Source organism: Diospyros lotus, chromosome 12 (genome assembly GCF_014633365.1).
Source record: "Diospyros lotus cultivar Yz01 chromosome 12, ASM1463336v1, whole genome shotgun sequence".
Lineage (NCBI taxonomy): Eukaryota > Viridiplantae > Streptophyta > Magnoliopsida > Ericales > Ebenaceae > Diospyros > Diospyros lotus.
This window is the reverse complement of record NC_068349.1, coordinates 21322764-21330499: the sequence shown is the minus strand read 5'-3', so window position 1 is coordinate 21330499 and position 7736 is coordinate 21322764.

Here is a 7736-nt window from a genome sequence, read left to right as displayed (position 1 = left end):
GAGAGTTTCCACTCTCAAATATTCTCTTCTACATCATTCTTGTATTTCCTACCTTGTGAGCTAGAGGGCCTACCAGGTTTTGGTAGGAGGTTTTGTAATCCTAACTGTAACAACACGTTGTTGAGACTTGGGTATGATTTTGCATGCCTTGGTTCTAATTTGATCTTGTTATGATTTATGGTTAGAGTATGGTTGTGTTGGATAATGATTAAGTGTGTAAGGTAAGTGATTAAGCTAGATTTTGGTGTTGTGTCCGAATGTATATGACAATTGTAGCTTAGATATCCAAATATAGGCTAGGCTATTCAAATGAGGGCCTAGGCATTCGGATGTGTGAGTTTTGAACCTTATTCAGATGGCATATGAGGTATTCGAATGTGCCTCATAGCCCTTGTGTCTTTCATTCGGATGGCATATGAGATATCCGGATGTGCCTTTGGCTTTGAGTCTTGTATTCGGATGAAAGGCTAGCATATTCGGATGTCTTCCTTGAATTCTTGTGAGTGACATTCTGATGTGGGGGTGAGACATCAGAATGTGGCTTGTGGCATTCAGATATGAGCAAAGGCATTTGGATGTCCTATGCTTTTAGGAATTTGGTTACCCCTTGAATCCTGATTTCGACCTTGATGCAACCTGAATATCTCAAAACTCAAAACATAAAAGTTGTAGATCTTTTTCTTATGATTCCATAGCATCTTGAATCATCTCAATTGGAGCTAGGACTAGAGATTTATTCCCAGGTTACGAAATGATGTCAAAACTATCCATACTTTTGTTTTTCATTTAATGCCTCTCATATTCGGATATAGGTCTTAGTATCTAGATATCCTTCTTAATTCTTTGTTTCTTGCATCTGAATGTCCCTTGCCATATCCGGATGGCTCTTTTAATAATCAAGCGGCTATATCCAGATGTCTTCTTCCAATATTCGAATATCCTCCACTATCAACAATTCCCAGGCCTTTTTCTCGACCCATACCTTGACTTTTTAGGCAACATGTCAGAGAACTTTTCCACCATTCTTGCCACGCGTCTAAGCCCATTATTCTTTGTCTCCTAGCTATATAACCAGAGGAAATATTGAGAGAAGAGTGAATAATTGCAGACTATTTGGATTAGAGTAGTGAGGAAGAAAAAAAAGAAGGAGGAGGAGAAGAAGTTGGTTTGTAGCTTGGATAATCAGGCAAGTTCTTCCCCTTTTCTCCTCTGATGCAAGTTTCTATAGTCTTTCTTTGTTCCTAGCAAGCTCCTAGTTCTTTAAACCTCTTCTTTGTTAATGAGAGCAACTTCTTGTGTTATCCCTTTGCTCACTGGTGAGGAGTGGATGAGGAAAAGGTCTGCTAGGTGTTTTAATTGGATTTTTATGGTCTGCATGGGTTGATTTTATCTATATGAGTGTCCTATTAACTATCCTTGTATTAGTGTCTTGCTTGGCTACAGGAGTTAATATTTGGGACATATTATAGAACCTTTGGGTGTACTATATGTTGGCTTTCTGTTCTCCGTGGCCGATGTGAGTTAAAATGAGATAATGCCTATACATTGTTAAGTCTTGTCCATCAGCTATGAAGGGTTTGTTTCCCCCTTTGATTCCTTGTGGAATGAAGCTAGAGGTGTTATGGGGTAGGTTTTATTGAAGGTGTTGATGCGTGTTCATGGTGGGTAAACTACTTGTGTAGCTTGGCTTAGTCTTTTGTATTTTGGTGCATGTCAAATGCATGTAAAGGTTTGGGAATTCTACATTTGGGGGTTTGCATGTGAGTGTGTGCTTAGTCACGAGAATGATAGTTATTCAGAATATTTATGTTACTAGACACGAGCATTGCATTCGGCATGTGATTCCGTATATGGGTGAGGCTTAGCATGATACATGGCTTATGGGGGCTTTGTATCACGCTGTGACCTACTACGCCACCACCCTTATCTGTTATGCATTTGCATGGTTCTTGGCCCTAGTTCTAGTATTACACTATACAGTGTTAGATAATCTGAACCGAGTTTCTATACATGGACGCTCTAGGGTGACAAGACAGGTGTTAGTCTCTCCAACCCGAGCGAGCTTTTGCTCAAGTTTACGTTCATTAACGTTCTAACATGCCGAGATGGGTGTTGGTCGCTCCCACTTGAGTGAGCTTTGGGTCGAGTTACTAGTACAACTTGCCTTCAAGGTAGTAGTAGGTTTGTGATATAGACTTGGGTGCTAGTGCATTTTTATTTGGGCCCCAAGATCCTGATCTTATACGTGCATATTTTTGTTATGTGGTTGGTACCTGTTATTCCATATATGATTGGTTGCCATGCTTTGCATGAGTTTTGCACTTGGGTGCAGCTTATTCTTTATCTTCCTTATTCGTATCAGCCTTTCCTTCATATATGCTTGCTGAGTCTTGTGACTCACTCTTCTTTTCATTCTAGGTAAACGCAAAGGCAGAGATGGGGATGAGTCTAATGGTGTCAGCCCTACCTAAGTAGATGGTGGACAGGGCAGTCCATCTTAACCTTACCCAGGGGCAGAGCTGTATGAAAGGGTTATTGTATCTTTTGAGTTTTTGGTTGGTTTGTATATATGTAAACCCTGTAGCCTTATGGGTTAGTTGTGTTTTGAGATGCATGCCTAGGTTGTGGTTTATGATTCCATTGTCAAATTCATGATTAGGTATATGTGAACTAGGTATGCATACATGGCAGGTCTATCATCCCCTCGGGTTCTTTTTCTTTCGAAGCACCTGCTCGGATTCTTTGGCTTGGTTGGGGGATCTGGGTGGGGGTCCCACACTAGCGGTATATGCTAGAGGGTGTGACGATCCGCTCCCATCTATGGGTGCTACTAGTGAATAATTGATCAAATTACTCACACATCAAGCCAATAACTGAAGAGATGGACTATGTTTCAACAAGAAATGCCCTAGATGGGGATTAGGCTTCGTCCTTCTCTTTTCTCCACTTGAGGAATCAATCCCAAACAAATAAAGAAAATACAATGGAACAGGACCTAAAGCCTGAGTGAGCTTTACCTTTCTTCAGCTCGCCTCTCAACAAGCCAAAGGTGACCCAGGCACAAAAATAACATATTAAAAATTTACTGAGTACTAGGGATTTAAGGGAAATTCATTTTCAATCCTTACTCCATCTCAATCTTGGCTCAACTAAACCAAAGCCACATACAACAATAAATCTCATAAGCACAACTACACTATGTTGATTACAACCAACTAGATACCATTTAGGGCCCGACAACATATACATTTAATACACATGAGTACACACAGGAATAAGTACGACATACAAAAACTCGAGCAACAACATTAGTCGCTGCTTCATCCTCTCAGCATCATCCCTGCTTGCATCTGGACTAACAACATTTACAACACAAGATAAAACTTCACGAGTCACAATGACTCAGTAATGGTGCAAATGAATGTAAACAAGATAATATATGAGATGCAATGACAAATATGTATGAATGGCGAGGCATCACTTCCCTCCAAACCCACATGTTCAAGGCATTAACCTCCCATATTACCCCTAGCATGCATCTAGTTTCTCCCATGGCCATAGGACTCCACTAGACCACCTATAGAACATGCACAATACGCAACAGTACACAACATATATTTATCGATTTTACCAGACATTCGCAAGGTCATCACTCTTATGGACGTCCTTTACCTAGCTTAAAGCCCCTTCTGCCAAGAGCAAGAATGCCTGACTGAACTCTGAACTCTTCTAGGATCACCACCTTCTCAATCGAACCTAGATGCAATCACAAAAAAGCCTAACTCTATTAGAAATTAAACCAGGGCCTATGCTTTTGGCATACACCATAAAAATCACCTATTAATAATTTCCAACCAACCCCAACCAAGGGTTTAATCCACCCAATGCTTAATCTACATTATCTCACATAATGTAAATAACTCGAAAAGAATTAATTAATTTACCTCAACAAATTTGGAGGAGAAATCCGACAAAATACTTACACCAGCGTCGCCTCTTTGGGTGAAATCTTGCCCCCCCCCCCCCCCCCCACAAAAAAAAAAAAAAAAAAAAACACATTTCTGAGCCTCTAGCATGCTCCCTGAGCCCCAAATCAATTTCTAGAAATTTTCTCAATTTTTTTGAACTTTCAGCTATTTTCCCCCATTTTCTACTTTTTTCTAGATTTTTTCATTTTCTTTTTATTTCTTTTCTTCTCATTTTTTTCATTGACTATTAAGGCATTTTCAAAAAAACTCATTTTCTATCAGAAGATTTAAACTCACAGCCAACCCATTCTCTAGTTCACTGGACAGCAGCCACCACCATCTTCTCCATCACTTGCAGTACCACCTCCATTCTTCTATGTCAACATCACTACCACTTGCAGACATGAAACTGCAAGGAGAAGATGTAGAGAGACAAACAATTGATGGTCATTGCAGTCATCACAAAAGTGGCAACTGTAACGCCCCGCCTTCCCGGGCACATTATAAATTGGGGCAATTCTGGGACAATAATTTTTTTCTTTTCAAACTTAAAGCTAAACTGCATCATTCCTCGAATTCATTCTAGAATTCCCATCTATTAATCTCGAAAAAGAATCATTATACACATCAAATGCGGAAGCAATGATCGAAACCTGATGTCTTAACATTGATCATAAATCAATTCTTACATCTTCATTAACCATAAGATATACATCAACATTCCTCAAAACGTTCAGAATTCAAAGTAACAGAACTTAAATACATGGGCTACATAACATACATTTCATTCTTCATGCACTCTGCTAATTGCCATTTCATGCCTCATTTATCCTCGTATCTACTACAATCTCCATCTAGAACGTTTGAATATTCTAGGGGCAAAGCCCAAGTTAAATGATGAATCATCTAAGTAAGGATACATAATGCTATATCATGTGTGCATGCAATGTCCTTCATCGTAGGTGTCAACTGCACCCCTCATGCTACCTACCGTTCTTACGGCCACCTCTTTCGAAACCGAGGTGTCTGGGGGCACCCTTTGGTAAGGTAGCGGTGCCAGTTCGTACTCCCTACGGCCTCAATGCGAGTGATCAATGATATTAACGTGTATTTATGCATTTCATAGTCATGTCATGTATGCAGTCTACGTGATGGGTACATATCAGAGTATGTCAATATAATGAAAACATTCTCGAAGATAAACATTTATAACCGTACTAAGCTTGTAACGGTACATTTACAAACCAAGCATTTTCCATAAAACTAAATTCAGTTGGGAAGTACCACTTACCTTCTCAAGCTTATCTCGATATTCGAGCTTTGCCTCGAAATACATACATCTCCTCGATTTGCATGCTAACCTCAAAATTTGTATCAGTCACTTCAACTTAAACCTCAAAGCATCCTAATCACCATAATTATTTAAATAAAAATTAAAACCTATTTTTTCATAATTTCTGGCATTTTCTTTAATTTTCTTTCTATTTCTTCCTAATTTTCCTCGATAAATCCAAACTAAATATTTCTCAAATATTTCACTACGAAAATTCATAAAATAATATTCTTGAATTTCTAAAATTTTTTAAGAAATTTTACTTACCTTAACTTAGTATCTCAAACTTCCTCAGAATGCGTGCCACATCCTCAAAACGCGTGCCCATGTCGTTTTTCTAGCCAAAATTTTCGGGATATTACCAAAATATAATTTCCTATTTTCTGAGATTTTTTCAAGATTTTTCTCCTTTTCTTTCTTTTCTTTTCTTTTCTTTCTTTTCTTTTTCTCTTCTCTTCTTCCTTCTTCTTCTTCCTCCTCCTTCTTCTACTTTTCCCGCCTCCCTTACTCCTGCGACTCCTCTGTTTCTTCTTCTTCGCACGGCCGCCGCCGCTGCTAGCGCCTCCGCTGTCGACCGTCGGCCACCTCGACCTCCCAGACCCAGGCGCCACGCACCACCACGAGCTGTTGCTCGTAGCCACCGCCCGTTTGCTGCCCAGCCACTGTGAGCTCGCGGCCATGGCTGCCGCTACGAGCTCGCGGCCCCTCTGGTCGCCTGCCGGCCTTACCGCCGCTTACATCCGGCCTCCTTGCTTGCTGCTCTGCTCGCGCCACCGTCGTGACCAACTGCTCCACGCCCGCGGCTCTTGCTACTCTGCCTCTGTTCGTCGGCCATGGCTGTCGAACAGCAGCTTGCTGCTGCCACCATGGTCATTTTCAGCTATCTCCCTCTCTCTCACTCTAATCTCTCTCTCTCTCTCACGATCTCCCACTTGCTTACTGCTCTGAATTGGCCAAAATGCATCTCAATTTATAGGCAGCCATTGCTCACGAATGTGTATATATATATATATATATTACATCACATTAATTGCTAAATCTCTCAAATCTTCAGACGCTACCTCTTACAGATTTCTTTCCTTAATTCATGCTGCCACAATCTCCCCATTTTGCGGCCAAAATCTCGACCATTAAAGCTTCACATAAGCTAACCGTTGGCCACTCACGCGCACACACATATGTATATATATATCTATATAGCTATTATATAATACACCAACAAAAAGGAAATTACACTTTTAATCCCCATAATTCATCTAATATCACTTGGGTAGTTTCCTTATTGCAACCATGCCCTCAAAACATCCAATTAATTTGCATTCCAATACTGAAAACGCAAAATTAATAACTTCAAAGTTACTCGATAGCGTCCTTACTAGGCCATTGATTAATCCCGAAACCACTAAAAGGTTTATCCTTACGTAAAACTGGAGCCTCCCTAGGGTTCCGTTGATTTTTCGAGAGTCTCCTACAACGATTCAGTTTTGCAGCCTAATTGGCACCTACATTTTAGCTGTACCGAAAACTGTTCCTAATCCGATTTCTCTCGACACCATAAATTTTATCTTGGGATACTCATCGAGACCATATAATTTTTCTTAGACAATTTCATTCCGAGGCATTCCCTGCAGTCGATTCGGCAACTTAATTTATCAATAAACTGATCTTTCAATATTCCAAACTTATTGAAATTACGTAACAGTCTCATACAAACATGGGGTATTACAACAACAATTACTCTCACAAAGAAGATGACTAATAGAATTATTCTTCATCAGATCTCTAGTATTTATTCTAATTTCGAATGCATACATACAACCACACATCTTCGTACACAAAAATACATATCCTATGTGTATGTGAGTACATCTACTAAATGTATATGCACAAGTGTTCCCACTGTATGTATGTATTACATATATACATCATTCAACACATACATATATACACATATTATAACCAGAAAAAAACTAAAAGATGCTCTGATACCAATGTTAGAAATAATGAAACAAATAAATCATTAAATCTAACCAGACTTACTTGGTTGCACAGCGGAGATAGGATCAACGGTTGAATTACTGGTGTAAATGAGATCATAATGGATCTTGTTTGTATCCACAACCTAAGTGCCTTATACACAAAGAGAGTTTTCTGTCGAGAGAGTTTTTCGATCCTTGTGTATTTTTTTTTTTTTTTTTTTACCATTCTAATAGATACACACAAGTGGACTATCTGCCCACTTCCTCCATGAATTGGGGGAGTGGTATTCAACTGCCGTAGCAGTTTTTTTTCTCCTGCAATCGTTGTCTAGATTCAGATCTGGATCCCGAACCCATGATGGGCAGATCTATTCGGGTACAACCCATATTTATTCCAGCTATATTTTTTCAGTAAATTTTGGAAATAAAGAAGTCAAATATGTTATAATATGCTTA